Source organism: Rhineura floridana, chromosome 2 (assembly GCF_030035675.1).
Source record: "Rhineura floridana isolate rRhiFlo1 chromosome 2, rRhiFlo1.hap2, whole genome shotgun sequence".
In the NCBI taxonomy this organism is placed as follows: domain Eukaryota; kingdom Metazoa; phylum Chordata; class Lepidosauria; order Squamata; family Rhineuridae; genus Rhineura; species Rhineura floridana.
This window is the reverse complement of record NC_084481.1, coordinates 132,797,223-132,813,643: the sequence shown is the minus strand read 5'-3', so window position 1 is coordinate 132,813,643 and position 16,421 is coordinate 132,797,223.

Genomic DNA, 16,421 nt, shown 5'->3' with positions numbered 1-16,421 from the left:
GACGGTTGGTTGGAATACTGATGCTTACGAGTTAAAGGGAAACGACAACATCCTCAGCCTGGCGCGTGAGATCTCTTAAGCAGAAGCGGCCAGTTTGTTTACATCCGTTAGTCTTCAGGACCATGAAAGGAAAGATTCTCATGGGATCCTGTCCCCTGATTTAATGATCCAGCAAGCGACTGCAGTTTCGCTTAAGTGCGAAGATTCTACCCAGGGGTTCATAAACCAGCCAGAGCCATCATATAGTGAAGGCATCTTAATCCGTGGGTGGCTCTACTCTACTATGAGGGAAATTGAGCATATTAAATTATTTTTGGATAAAAGTAATACCTTGTTATCAACTGTCGCTGAAATTGCATTGGAAATTTTGCTTGAGCTGCCTAAAGTGAACATGGATACACAAACTAACAAGAATAAGATTCAAGCAAAAAAGGCTAAGGCAGCTTCTTCCAGGGGGACGAAGAGATGTAACTCCAAGTCAGTGATCAATAAAAGCAAGAAAAGTAAAAACATAAAAAACCCAAAGGTCCCCAAATATAAGAAAATGCAATTTGGTAGACTTTTTAGACATCTTGATGCGAGCCCCCATCCTAGTGCAGCATCCCAAAACAGTATGGTTTCACCAAATAAGGAGGGAAGTAATGAATCTATGGCTGCCCAGGCTTTGAATACAACTGATGTGGCTCTCCTGGACATGCCTTCCTCTCTAACTCCGGACGATGCTTTCCAGCACAAAGCCCCAAGACAGAATCACCTTCCAGTAGTCTCTGCTAGCCTGCAGAAGCTACGTAAAGCTAATAATTGGAACTTGACTCTGAATAGCAAAAAGCTGACCCTTAACAATTATCCCAAACTGTGGGGTTCTCTTTCACAGATGCAGCGGAAACTACATCTTATAAATCTCTTGAGGGGATCCCCCTCAAGCACTCTCTCTGTTGAGGACATTGAGCACGTGGAATACCTGTACTTTTCTGCGGCTGCTGCCCGGGCAATGATATCCTTTAAAGAGGATAGTACAGCAAAGAAACTATATGCTTATAGGGCCACCCTGTCTAAATACGATATAGAGATTTGAAGAGTTTTTGACAATGTGGCACCTCCTATACCGCTAGTATCCAACCGTAACGATTGCCTTTACCTTTGTGAAGCCATACATTTATCTGAACACTGTGCCGGGACTACAACCGAGGAGCTGACTGCTCCTGCTTACAACGTGAAAAAAGATCAAGCACACAAGGAGCACTCCCTAGTTGTGGCAGCTGACCAGCGACCTCTCCTATCGCCAAATAATGAACAGACTAACGACTTACAGAAAACGGAGGAGCACAGGCTACTTGAGTCCTTTGGGGCTCTCCCAATAGAAGCCTAAAAGGATATAATATTGAGATTAGATCTTCTTAAATCTAGATTGCTCTCCTCGGTACAAACTGTTAAAGAATGCTCTAGCCATCGTGACCGTGCGACTACAGATCTACCTTCAGCATCAATTAATAAAGTTAATTTTTCGCCCCAACGAGATAAGCTAAATGTCCAGGTGGCAGAGGAAATCAATTTTACTACTTTCCACCCCGGATTTGCTGAGCTCCCCTGAGAGTAATGTGGCCGATAGTTCTTCTCCACTTGTGCACAACTACCCTAATTTGCCAGATATGAGGGGTTTGGAGACCACTGAGAAAGATAATTCTGAAATTACAACCTTTTGCCCCGCTCCTTTGGAGAAGCTGCCCACTAGGATTACTTCTAACATTAGTCAGTGGAGCTCTGTGCTAGAGGAGATTGTTCCACTCGAGGGCCCAATTGAGGTCCAGGAGGTCAGAATGTTACCCAATAAGAATCTGAGCAAAACGAAGACTGTGACAGCTTATACCCTGCAGGACATTTCCTCTTTTACCCCTAACGTTCCCAGTGGAATGTCGGACAAGCCTGTATGACCAGACTCTTTACAAACTCCTCTTGACTATTCAGGGACCAATCCTCTCTACGCAGGTAATGCTCTGAGCACTATGGCCTGACATAATGCACTACGGTCCAATGATTTGCTATCAATAATTTCTTGGAATGTGGCGGGTTGGTCCAATAAGTGTTCCATCCCTGCTTTTATCACCTTTCTCAATACGCATTACATTATACTGTTGCAAGAGACTTGGCTCACCGAGGAATTATACTTAAGTGGATTTGTAACCTATTCCCTTGAGGCTGTTCCAAGCACTAGAGGCGGCCGGCCAAAAGGTGGCCTAGCAACCCTGATTTCAACTAAACTAGGGATATCGGCGACAAGAATAGAGGGGCTGGAGGATATAGCACTGGCGCTATCATTCAATCTGCAAGATGATCTTTTTGTGGTGATTAATGCCTATCTCCCCCCAGTAACCAAAAAACAATCTGTTAGAGAGCTATGGGTTAAGTTTCAGGAGTATGTTAATAAACTCATGGCCAAATACCCCTCGGCCCAAATTATTTTGGCAGGGGACCTCAATGCAAGGACTGGTGCCAATGACGAAGCCTTATACGAATATTTTCATCTAGCTCCTCCAATAGTGAAATTTTCCCCTTGTTTCTCCTGTAGGCAATCCAAGGACAAAGGTTGCAATTTTGCAGGCCTCTGCCTTTTAAAGATGATCCACGCCCTTAACCTGGTTATGTTAAACGGTGGCATGGTGCGAGATCTGCATGGTCAATATACTTATGTAACATGCCAAGGGGCATCCACTATTGATTATTTTCTGGTTTCACATAATCTTTTGAAGTGTATCTCCAGTTGCAGCATAGATATAAGAGATGAGAGTGACCATCTCCCACTAATTCTCACACTCATTCTAGGATATGAGAAACTACTCCTGGCCTGTGAACCCTTGCACAATTTAGCGCTGGAGAGAAGAGCTGCCCACATTAGGTGGACCCCCACCTCAGCCAATAGGATTTCCAAATTTCTATACTCTGCTGATAGCCTTAGGCTCAGGGACATATTCTTACTTGAAACTGACCCAGAGTCTATCTGTATACAGTATCAGGAACTGTTGAGATGTATAAACAATTCCTCATACTTTAAAAATCAATTAAAACTGGGTGCCATAGGGTGAGCATCCAAGCCCTGGTTTGACTAGGACTGTGTCCTGTTGAAGAACATACTTATGGACATTTATAGGAGATATAGAGCTTCTGATCTACCAGCACTCCCGGCAGAATATTTAGATATTAAAAGACGTTATAAAATCTTAGTCAAAGAGAAAAAGAAATCTCACCAACGCAAAGCCTGGCAAAGACTAATAGAAGCCTCTAGACTAAAAGATTCAGGAAAGTTTTGGAGGTTGGTTTCTAGAGGGTGTCAGTCCATGCCATCATGTATTGAATATTATATACCAGCCAGTAAATGGGAATCTTATTTTGCAGGCATCTTTGCCAAGACCCACAATATTAATAGTCTACCATGGGATGACTATTAATAGTCTACCATGGGCTTTACCCCGTTGGCCCCCAGTTTCCATCTGCGAGATAACTGCATTAATTAACAAACTTAAGATGGGCAAAGCACCAGGCATCGATAACATCCCCTCGGTATTCCTTAAAGAACATCTGGACTGGTGGGCACCTATCCTGGCAGCCCTGTTTACAGCCATAGACCAATCAATTTGTATTCCCGACAACTGGCGGATGGCTATTGTTGTCTCCATTTATAAGAAGGGTAAAAGAGTGGATCCAGCAAATTATAGACCAATTAGTCTCCTTAGTATTATTAGCAAACTTTATGCCAGTCATCTACTTGAGAGGCTAAACTCCTGGATGGAAAATGGAAACATTTTGGCCGACGAACAAGCAGGCTTTAGGGTGGGTCGCTCCATGGTGGACCAGGGCCTTGTGGTCCAGCACTTGGCTGAAAAATATTCTGCCTGCAAAGGGGGAGCACTTTATACAGCCTTTATAGATCTTAAATCAGCTTTTGATTTAATACCCCGTGAGAGACTTTGGCAGAAACTAATGAAAACAAATATCAATAGATGCCTGCTTTGTTTAATCCATTGCTTGCATGAGAAGACCCATATACGAGTTAGATGTAATCAGGCGGGACATCTGTCCGCACTGATTCCAACCTTTAATGGAGTGAAAAAGGGGTGTACCCTTGCGCCTTCCCTATTTAACTTCTTTATCAATTCATTGGTCAAACGCCTGTTGGCAACAAATTCCCACCCCCCTAATCTGGCGAGGAGACATGTGGCTTCCTTATTGTATGCTGATGATATCGTTCGTCTATCACAAACGCCTGTTGGACTGCGTCGACTATTAAGAGAGCTTGCTTTATTTTGTTCTGAAGAACTTCTTAAAATTAACTACACCAAATGCAAGGTTTTAGTCTTCTCTAAAAGAAGACATAAACACTGCTGGCAAATTGACAACCATCCTATTGAGCAAGTCAATGTTTTTAGCTATCTTGGAATATTATTCCACTCTTCAGGCTCCTGGAAGGCACATCTGACCAGGTCTGCCGAGACTGCCCAGAAAACGGTCAAGGCTCTGCTCTCCTTTTTTTATACACAGGGTGGTTTATATGTTCCTGCAGCTGTACAGGAATTCAATGCCAAGGCCCTAGCCCAATTACTCTATGGGTGACAGGTTTCAACCGGGGGCAATTACTTGCAACTGGAAGCTGTCCAATCTAAATTTTTGAGGGCCATGATGGGAGTTCCGAGCTGTGTCCCCAATGTGGCCTTACGCTTAGAACTGGGAGTTCTTTCAATTGAGACCTGAGCCTGGATGTACAGATTCAGCTATTGGCTGAAGCTGATATTCATGCCTATGGGTCTGGCTCCATTAACTTTGGCAGATGCCTTCCAGTCCCAAAGGAAGCAGGCACTGTCAAAAAAAATGGAAACTCTTGGTTTCTCGCTCCCGACATTGGGGCCTTAGGTTACACGAGGGCCAAAACAACTATTACCCAACGCCTCAAAGATATCGAATTCCAGAATAACTTGAGCCTGGCAGCTGCATTTTCGCAATGCTACATTAATGCTAAACCTTTTGTCCCCGCTGACTACATCACAAGATTGCTCAATTCCAAATATAGGAGAGCATTTACCTTAGCAAAATTAGACACCCTTCCCTCAGCACTCTTGGAGGTCAGGTATAAGGGTGTCCCCCATTGTGAATGGACCTGCCCCTGTGGAGCTGAGGAGGTAGAATCCATTCAACATGTATTGCTAAATTGCCCTGTATATTTGAACCTCCCCCGTAAATTTATCTACCCAATCTTGCTCAATCCCTCCTGGGGCTCTGAGGCGATTTCCTTACAGCGCTTATTGGCGGATCTGGATCCCCGGATTACCGTGAAAGTAGCCTCCTTTTATGTAGCTGCCATGGCTCGTAGGAAGGCATTTATGAGCCCCTTGTAATGAATAACTAACTATAGCCAACCCATTTTAACCAGATGATTTTGACTTAAATTTTAACTCACATTTTACTGTGGCCTTTTTAACGTTTCTCTTGTTACACTAGTTATATTTGTATTGTTGTAATCTCTTTTCTGGTCACGGACTGAAATAAATTGATTGATTGATATTCATTAGCACTTCAAGTGTAGGAGAAGGGATGAATAAATCTCACAGTTTTTCCAATCTTAAGTTTGGTTCTCCATGTTACCACATCAGTTTGACTTCTTTTAAAAAGAAGACCTCATGAAAATTCATCAGCACCTTAATGTGAATGTATCATAATATACACATTTCTGTCTGCAGTTTTGTCTAATATGCACATTTCTGCAAAGCAGTTTCCTCTAATACATAGCATTTTATGTTCCTTTCACTGGTATATGCATTTGTATGCACACTTTACCGTGGTATATGCATCTTTGTACACATTACTTGCCAGGAGAAGTGCACTGCAAAATTCAGTGATATGTGAATTTTGGAGGGTGGCTGTGTTTCAGTTTGTGTATTGTTTCAGAAGAGTCAAATTTTGTACATTCACTGTTTCTTGTGAACTGAATTGAATTTATGTACCATTCCTATATAAGAAGAGCATGCTATGTGCATTGTATATGCGTAGTTGATAACTGTATTTTGTTTAACATGTAAGACTCAAAACCGAATGCATTTAATTGACCTGAAGTGAGGGCTAGGGGAGAGAACTGTAGGAAATGGGAGGCTTATTGCTATATGTCCTGAACCATGAACTGCATAATTGGGAAGGCGGATTTTTAATTCTAAAATTCTCAAAAAATGTTCAATTTTTGTTAAGGCTATTAGATTTTTTTGTCACTTTTAAAAAAAATCCTGAAGAAATGTTTCACAAGGAAACTTATTTACAATGCAATTTTTATACAGTCATAAGAGTGGTTGTATACTATAGCCAGCATGGATTTTTCACATTCCACCATGTTAAATTAAAAATACGTCCTCATGACCATTTTGATGTTCCCATAAGATCATTTCAAAACAAAACCTTACAGAACATATAGTCCTGAACTCAGCAATGGTTGCTTAACAATCCTCTAGGTTTTCATGGTGATACACAAAATACTCAGTGAGAATCCAGAGTTGGGAGGGATAGCTAATACCCCGGAAGACAGAAACAAAATTCAAAGGCATCTTGATAGGCTGGAGCGCTGGGCTGAAAACAACAGAATGAAATTTAACAGGGATAAGTGCAGAGTTCTACACCTAGGAAAAAGAAACCAAATGCACAGTTATAAGATGGAGGATACTTGGATCAGCAATGCCACAGGCAAGAAGGATTTTGGAATTGTTGTTGATCACAAGCTGAATATGAGCCAACAGTGTGATGTGGCTGCAAAAAAGGCAAATGCTATTTAGGCTGCATTAACAGAAGTATAGTTTCCAAAACATGTGAAATATTAGTTCCCCTCTATTTGACAATGGTTAGGTCTCATTTGCGTACTGCATCCAGTTCTGAACATCACACTTTAAGAAGGATGAGGACAAACTGGAACAGGTTCAAAGGAGGGCAACAAGGATGATCAGGGAACTGGAAACAAAGCCCAATGAGGAGAGACTGATAGAACTGGGCATGTTTAACCTTGAGAATAGAAGACTGAGGGGAGATATGATAACAGTCTTCAAGTACTTGAAAAGTTGTCACACAGAGGACACAGAATAATGGGCTCAAATTGCAGGAAGTCAGAGTTCTACTGAACATCACAAAAACATCCTAACTGTTAGAGCAGTATAACAATGGAACCAATTATCTAGGGAGGTGGTGGGCTCTCCAACACTGGAGGATTTCAAGAGGCAGCTGGACAGCCACCTGTCAGGTATGCTTTAATTTGGATTCCTGCATTGATCAGGGGTTGGACTTGATGGCCTTCCAACTCTACGATTCTATGAAACAGGAGTAAAGCGAACACAGATTCCTGTTGGATTTTTTTCTGTCAAAAGTCTCATAATTTGTTGAAACTAATTAAAAATGAGCCATGTTCACAATGTACCTGTAATCTGACCTTGCTTCATACTCTGACGTTCATCTTCTGGAGATGTTACCAAATTCTTAAGCTACACAGGAAGTGGATTGGTCTGTGAAAGATCAACCCAAATTGTGTTTGCATATTTACAAAAGTGTAGGGCAGTACAATATCTCAGGTCCCCTGGTCCCCTGGTGTATTCACTATTTCCCTGCTTTTTAAAGTTTGATAGAAATATCTGTTGGCTATAGGTACGTTCTTAAGCCCCAAGGTGTTTTTTTTTTTGCCTATTAGTGAATTTTCTAACTAAATAGCTCAACAACAATAGTTTTAATTAATTCTTTGTACTTCCCATTAGGAATGCAGTCTTGGGGAGGGGAAGTACTCTTGAGACTAAAGAAGGTTTATGAAGGCACTTTCTTATAATAATGCTCTTTGCACAAAGATTTCTTATATGTAAACATAAGTTGTTTAATTCAATAGGACTTACTTCTGATTGGATATGGTTTGGACTGAATAGTAAGACATTATTTAGCTGACACGATCAATGGTAGATGCACAGATCTGAAAAGGCCAGGATCTTCTAACTGTCCACTCTAGACATGCTTTATTTGTTACATTCAGGGTTCATCCAGATGACTGTAAAATGTGTGACATGATTGCTTTGTGTTTTCATTATTTTTCGGTCGTCCATATGACACCGCACACTTTTGCGCATTTTCGCACGGTTAAATCCACTCCTGCAATACCGCAAATCATGTGATTTGCTTTTTTAAACCGGGAATCATCCGCTTTACCTTCAGGCGCTTGGATGCAATACCACAGACTTTACAGCTGTGGGCGTTTGATGGGCGGTTCTTGGGCGGTTCCCCATATCCCTTCCCTCATTCTCAGCCAATCACGTATTTCCACTGTTGTGCATGTGTGCGAATATCCGGGGAAAGCCCAGGAAAAAGGAACCTATCAGAGCAAAGGTGTGGTGTTGCCCCCCCCGCAACTTCTACTGCGCAGATGCAAAAAAGTGCATTTGCTCAGAAGCAGCAACAGCGGTTAATTTTTAGCCAGCCTGCAAACTGGGCAGCCGCTCAGGGTGAGATCTGCAATTGTGGTTGTTTGTAAACTTTTTCAAGGGAGAAATATTTATCTTTGCCTAACCTCCACCTCCCACCCCTCACCCCCCGCATCAAATGCCCTCCTTGAATGTATTGGTCTTTGCTTCCAGGCATCCAGAGTCGAGGGAGAGGGGGGGAGAAGAGAAATAGAGGCTTTCCTCTTGGATTACAGACACTCACACACCCTTAGTCAATTTCGCTTTCCTGCCTGCAAGGCTACTCTCTTTGAGTCTTGTCAATTTCAGCCACAGCCTGCAGGTTCTCCACAGCCCCGCTGAGCTGAAAAACATACAGTGGCTTTTGCAAAATATCGCAAATACAAGCAAAAACCCCACAGGAATTATTGGCATATAAGTGGTTTGCTAGAGCATCTCAGCCACCCGCAACCATAGAGACTGGTAGTCTACCTTCCTAGACATGACACATCGTTACTTGCTGTTCTGGAGAAATAAGTGGGATTGCAATCATGTGTATCTCCAGAAACGTTAAAGGTAGAAAAGCATACAGTCGGTTTTGCGAAATATCTCAAATACAAACAAACAAAAATACAGGAATTATAGGCATATAAGTGGTTTGCATGTTTCTTTTATCAGAGGGAACACCGCAAAGCCTGTGCTGGTCGCTTCAGCGCAGATTGACACAGCTGTACGCAGGGTTGTTTGCCCGCATTCCCTGCCCGAGCCAAGAGCGGCCACCCATGGGGAGGCTGTTTGCTTCCCTCAGGGGCAGCATTCCTGCCACCGAGGCGCATAACGGTCCGGGGCTGAACCCTGCAGTGAATGAGCCCAAGGGTTTACGGGACGATTCACCCGGCGATTACAAGCGCTGACCCTTTGCACTGCCCACAATCCCCCTGGATGGTCAGGGGCACCTGGAGATACCCCCCCGGCGAGCACTGCTCCAGAGTGGTGAGCGCTAAGGAACTCCATTACAGCCACTACTACCAAACCATCAGGAAATTCAAACTTTCACACTCATATGTTCAAGTGCATGCGCCTTGTTGTGCTTTGTTGCAAAGGGGGAGAGGAGCATACATCATATTTTTGCGGACCAATTGACTGATAGGGGGGAGTGTTATGGGCGGAGCTGGGAAAAAGCGAGAAGAAGTACGGGTCCTCTCGCTGCGTGTGTGGGCACAAAAAAAGCGGGGTTTTTTATTGGGAAAGAGCAAACAAACAGGCAAAGTGAGGACTGTCAGATGACAAACCGGATATGGAAAACGTGGATTATCTCGCTCCGTTTGGATGAGCCCTCAGTTTCAAATCCATCATGTTTTGGGATTCTTTTATTTGAACAATAATTGTATAATTTGGAATGACTTGAAAGAAAATGCCCTATATCATCCCCCCCAATTTGCTACATTTTGACAGTTATGCATGTCCTGCCTTCCTCTACTCCACCCAGCCAGATGACTGTGATCTACCAAGGCAATCTTTTGTATACAAATGAGATTTCCCCCATTGCTATGCATGAAGGGGAAATATATTCATCCACTCATGGAAGTCTCTTTGTGATTAGTTGAGAACAGAATTTGACATGATTGTAGGGCCTGTGGATCACCATCCAAATCCCCAAGAAAATAAGATTACTAGACATATTAAAGGGGATTTTGGCTTCCCACTCTTTTTTAAAAAAGTCAGTCCATTTTTAACCACGTAAAGCAATGTTTCCATTTTCCCCCTGAAGCTAAAAGGCATTTTAAATTCACTGGCTAAAGTACCACTGAAGAATCAGCTTGAGGCACTGTACAATAGAAGATAGTGGCTTCATAGATGAAACATACTATTTAAAACACCAGTAGTACTCACTAGCTTGCTTGAAATAATTAGCGACTGTACGCTCAACAGGCACCCATATTCAAGGATATAAAGTTGCTTCTCTTCCCACCACGCTAATAAAGGGAGCTTACATATAGATGCTGCTTCAAAGGGGATACAAGCCTATTTGCCAACCATTGTGTGTGAGTGAAAGTTTAATTAGCAAGTCTTCCCAGAGAGACATTTTGTAGGAAGAATGACTCATAGGATAATAATACAACTTTGCCAATAGTCAGGCAAGGAAGGAAAAACATAAAGGAAAAACTTCCACTTAAAGAAGTAGAGATAGTTGTGATATATTTAGGAAGCTTAAAAGTACCTTTGTTGCTTGCTTACTCATGTCCCTGCTGTAAGTTCAGCAGCGTGTTTTTTGTTTTGTTTTTAAAGACTTTTCATTTTCTCTAGTGCCAGATGGCAAGGGCGATAGGATCCGCAAAATGCATCTTCCACAACAGAAAGAATGTTTTGTGCCATGCGAGAAATAGCATTGAGAAAGACATCTCCACCCATCCCCTCATCCCCCTGAATTACAGCTTGGAAAAGTTACTTTTTTGAACTACAACTCCCATCAGCCCCAGCCAGCATGGCCACTGGATTGGGGTGATGGGAATTGTAGTTCAAAAAATTAACTTTTCCAAGCTCTGGCTTGCTCCAAAATTTCAGGTATTACTCAGTAATTAAATCTTTTCAGAGGAAGAGTCTTCAAAGATGGCTGTGCTGGAGACACAGGAAATTGGACTAGTTTTTTTCTGAACAGAATGGTGACATTTATTGTTGTTTCCCATCTTACTTCATCACTCCTAGTAATGGAGCATACCTTACACAACAATGATTCTATTTTTTCCACAGTTTTTCCTTTCCACTTGTCTGTAGCCATGTTGAATGTCATACCTGCCACAGGAGACCTTTTCTTCAAGGCAATTTTGAGGTTCCTGCTTTATGGTGTGGTCAGTAGGGTCATTCAATAAGTGAAATGACCAATTTTCTCTTCAACAAACCAGTTAGTCCACTCTTCACCTATACTTGTTTTACATTTTGAACTCTCAATTGTCTCTGAGTGTATGGCAATGAAAACTTAGAGGGTTGTTAAACAAGCATTTCTGAGTTCAGGACTATAAGTTTTGTAAGGTTTTGTTTTGAAATGAGTTTATGGGAAGCAGCAGAATGGCATGGGGGTATTTTCAATTTAACATTGCGGAATGCAAAAAATCCATGCTGGCTATATTATAGTATACAGAAGTAAGTTTCATTAAGTTTAATTACTTTTACCCCTAGATAAGTGTGTATAGGATTCCAACCTTTAGTGTCATATTATATCTTGTCATTTATTTAATCCATTGAATAATCTGGCTCAGTATATATATTATGGGATATTTCATCTACAACATCTAAAAAATCTGTAGAAGGATGGTTACACCTCCAACATTTATGCTAGCATTTGTATGAAAAACTTTTCTTTATCTGTTTTCTCCATGCCATGCATAATTTTATATACTTCTATCACACAAGTACAAATCTTTATTGCATGGCCATAGGCCGTCACATCACAATTACAACACCAACACACATATTAAAATCCCAAGATAAAATACCTAATACACAATATACGTAAGATCCATAAAATGCAAAAAATGGTTCATCAGGGCCCATGGATGGCCAGACAGGAAGCTATATACATATTGTTTACCATTAAACAGTCACCGGGCAATTATTCACCCACTCTGTCGATCAATTACATGCCAGCTCTGCAACACGCTTAGCTTGGAGCTTTTGTGCCGCCAGGGCGAAGTGGGCAACCCTATATGTGACCATATAATCTTTGTCAGATAGAAAGAAGGAAATGATATGAGGAACCTGGTAAGCTCCCTGCTGAGACAGCAGACCACTCAGGAATTTAATCCAAGGGTGAGAGTACAAAGGACACTCCAGCAAATAATGGGGCAGATCCTCAACCACCGCTGTTCCACAAATACACAACCGCTGGTCCCATGGGAGCTGAAGGTAACGGCCTGACAGGACTGCGGTCGGCATTGTCTGAAACCTGAGCACTGTGAAAGCTTGTCTTAAATTTATTGATATGGGGTAGGTCAGGTATCTTGCTTGCAGATGATCCCGTTTAATTTCTCTGTACCACTTGGAGAATTTAGCATTAATAATCGCCAATCTATCTATCCAGAAACAATGCAGGAAAATTGTCTCCCGCAACCTCGGTCTATTGGGCAGATTTGAAGCCTGGGCCGGAATATGATACAATTGATAAAAACTAGAAAGTCTGGATAGCCAGAACTTATCCTTTGAGGCCAGTTCATAGCAGGATTTCAATATTAGCTTCGCTGGTGCATTTTTTATAGATCCCCAGAAAGTAAGAAGGGCACAGTGGACACGAGCTCTGACTGGAGGTAATCCGGTCTCTGCTCGAAGTAGCGTTGCCGGAGTACCAATAGGTAAACGCAAGAGTTTTTTTAGAAAGTTATTTTGGATAGCCTCAAGGTTGGAGAGATAAGAATCCTCCCAGCCCCAGACTGCTGCCCCATACAAGATCTGTGCGAGAACCTTACTCTGAAAAACTTTTAGTGCTGGGGCAATAAGATTGCCACCTGCTGTCCTGTAAAAATTGAGAATGGCTCTGCATGATCTTAATGCAGTGGCTTTGGTAAGTTCAATATGCTTTTTCCAGGAGAGGGTATCCTGGAAATGGATACCCAAATATTTAAATACCCGAGATTGATCAATTGGGTGCCCTCCAATTGACCACTTAAGATTGCAGTGCCTTTTCCCAAAAACCATTACCTTGGTTTTAGAGTAATTAATCTGAAGTTTTTCTTTTGTACAATAGACATTTAGGCTCGCCAGTAAACGCCTTAAACCTTTGCGGGTGATGGATAATAGGACCATATCATCCGCATAGAGGAGCATTGATACTTTCCTATTCCCCAGTGAAGGGGGGGAAGTCTGGGCCCGCTAATTCTGTAGCTATATTATTAAGATAGAGATTAAAAAGAATTGGAGCTAACAGGCACCCCTGTTTTACCCCCTTATTAACAGGGATGGGATCGGTTAGGGAGCCGGAATTTCCTACTCTTATTCTTGTGTTGGTGTTGGAATATAGTTCCTTGATAAGAAACAGAAGCCGCCTATCGATATTAGTTTTGGCAAGTTTAGCCCACATTGCTGGTCTGTCTATGGAATCGAAGGCATACTTCTATCATGTCACCTCTTACTTGCCTTTTCTCTAAACTAAAGAGCCCCAAATGCTCCAACCTTTCCTCACCAGGGAGTCGCTCCATCTCCTCGATCATTTTGGCTGCCCTTTCCTGAAATTTTTGCGGTGAGATAACAGAAGTGTACAGTATTCCAAATGTGGTTGCGCCATATATTTGTATGATGACATTAAGATATTGGCAGTTTTATTTTCAATATCTTTCCTAATGATCCTCAACATGGATTTTGCCTTTTTTTACAGCTGCTGCACACTGGGTCAACATCTTCATCGAACTATCCACTATAGTCTCATTCTGGGTCAGTCACAGCCATTTCAGACCCCATGAGCATATATATGAAATTAAGATTTTTGGCTCCAATATACATACCTTTTCACTTGTTTACATTGAATTGCATTAGCCATTTTACTGCCTGTTCACTCAGTTTGGAGAAGTCCTTTTGGAGCTCTTCACAATCCCTTTGTGTTTTAACAACCCCGAACAATTTAGTATCATCAGTAAACTTGGCCACCTCATTGGTCACCCCTAACTCTAAATCATTTATGAACAAGTTAAGAAGCACAGGTCCCAGTACCATTCCTTGGAAGACTCCACTTTCTACATTCCTCTATTGGCCATTTACTCCTACTCTCTGCTTTCTGTTTCCTAACCAGTTCTTGATCCACAAGAGGACCTCTCCTCTTATTCCATGACTGCTAAACTCACTCAGGAGCCTTTGATGAGGTACCTTATTGAAAGATTGTTGAAAATCCACTTTGTCAATTGGATCATCTCTATCTATATGCTTGTTGATACTCTCAAAGAACTTTGTTCCTCTTCCTTTAATTGCAATTATGAGTCTTTTAGCTTCGCTTATCAAAACTAAGTCATAAATTCTGTGCAAGCCTAGAACAAGAACCTTGAAACCACCGGGTTTCTAGCTAAGATTGGACCGTACTTTCTCAATCTAATTGCCCTAAACAAAGGCTTCTATCTCTAAACAGAGATGAAAGTATTGGTTAAAATAAAAATAATATTCTGATGTAGCAAACATATAATATAAAGACACACACCTGAACAATTATCAAACAACAGAGGAAGACATCATTAGTCAAAACCTTGAAGTGCCCAGTTTATATCTTATATCCTTCCTTTTCCACCTATAGTTTATAATAAGAGGGTTTTTTCCTTGAACAGATACTTCCCATTTTAAACAAACAGAGACATAGGTAGCTTTTAAGAAGCATGTAACCTGAAAAGGTACTGCAAAATATACAGATATCATGTAAACCGCCCAGAGAGCTTCGGCTATGGGGCGGTATATAAATGTGATAAATAAATAAATAAATAAATAATTTATTCCCAATTAAACAAAGGCTCTGTGTTGTACCAGCACAGGCTAGAATGGGTCACGGAGAGAAATTCTTTCCTTTCTCTTATTTTTAATTAGAATAGGAAGTAACCAGAATTTGCTCATCCAGGGACCCTTTAGCACTGCTATCACAGAACTGTCAACCGATGCATTTTTAAGGTGTGTGTCCAAATGGACACCCAGTCATAGCTTTTGGATACACAGTGGACACAAATGGACACATAAAATTTAATTTAATGAACAAGAACACAAATTCAGATTGGAAGCCACTGAAACACTGACTAGAGCTATGAGAGGTTAGTGAGATGGAATAGAAACAGTAGACAGGGGCACATTACACAATAATGTTTTGGATTCGTACAAACCACTAGTCTTTCTGAAAAATCTCTCTCCCTGTACACTGTGTCTTTTTCTCTGTATCATTGTTTTTTGTATGAATTCTGCTACAGCAGGACATGGATCAGAAGCAGCAACTCCTATGCCATTCAGTGCAACAAACCCATTTCCTCATTTTCTGTATGGATGAGAGTGTAAACATGTGCACGTGCAGCAATAGTTGATGAAAACTTAGGATTGGTTTCAGTAGATTCTAAACAGATCAATTCTTTACATTGAACCACACAGATGATGCTTTATCCTGTAGCTATAGTTCATAATTGAAGCAATAATAGTTTTCTCTGAAATGGGTTCTCGAGAAATATGAGGTGGTATTACTGATTTTGGGTCTGAATTTGGCTTAGGTGGTGCAGCAGTGCAGGTGAATAAGGTCATTTTCTATTGGATTGTTCATTGAGCATTTTCCCACAGTTTGTTGTTTTCTTCCTTCTTCTTGTCCAAATCACTCAAATTTTAATGCTTACATAAAAATGTCAGACCCCCCAGCTCATCACACTGCAGTTCACTTTACCACAGGCAGGTGGCACTATAAACTGCAACCACACTGGTCTCAAGGTGGGCGGCAGGGGGTGAAAGGAGGGGAGGCAGTGGCAAAAGCAAATGAGGCCAATGAGGAAGCTGGCTCTGTGAACTGCAGCCATGCTGGCCTGAAAGCCGGGGGTAGAGGGGAAGCAAGGTAGGGGGGAGGAACCAAGGTGGGGGATGAAAGCAAGCAAGGAGGGGAAGCAGGGGTGAAAGGAAGGGAGGAAGGGGGCAAAAGGAAGCAAGCCTGGGAAGGGGGGCTGGCACTGCAAATTACAACTTTGTTGGCCTCAAGTCTGGGGGCAGGGGAGAAGGAAGGAAGCATGGTGGGGGGAGGCTGGTAAGTGGCTTACACAGCCTACATGGCAATGATGGCAGCAGCCTATGCAGCAACAACAGCAGTGGCATTCTGTTCAGAAGGCCAGTACATAGCCTAGGCAGGTTGGTGGCTTAACCAGGGTGCAGTTTTCAGGGGCTGCCGCAGCACAGGATAGTAGCCCAGGAACAAACCTGGGCAACTCACAGACTGACAGGCTGGGCAGCTCCAGGAGGCCTTAGTGTCACTACTGTGGGGCCTGCAGAATAGGAAGGTTG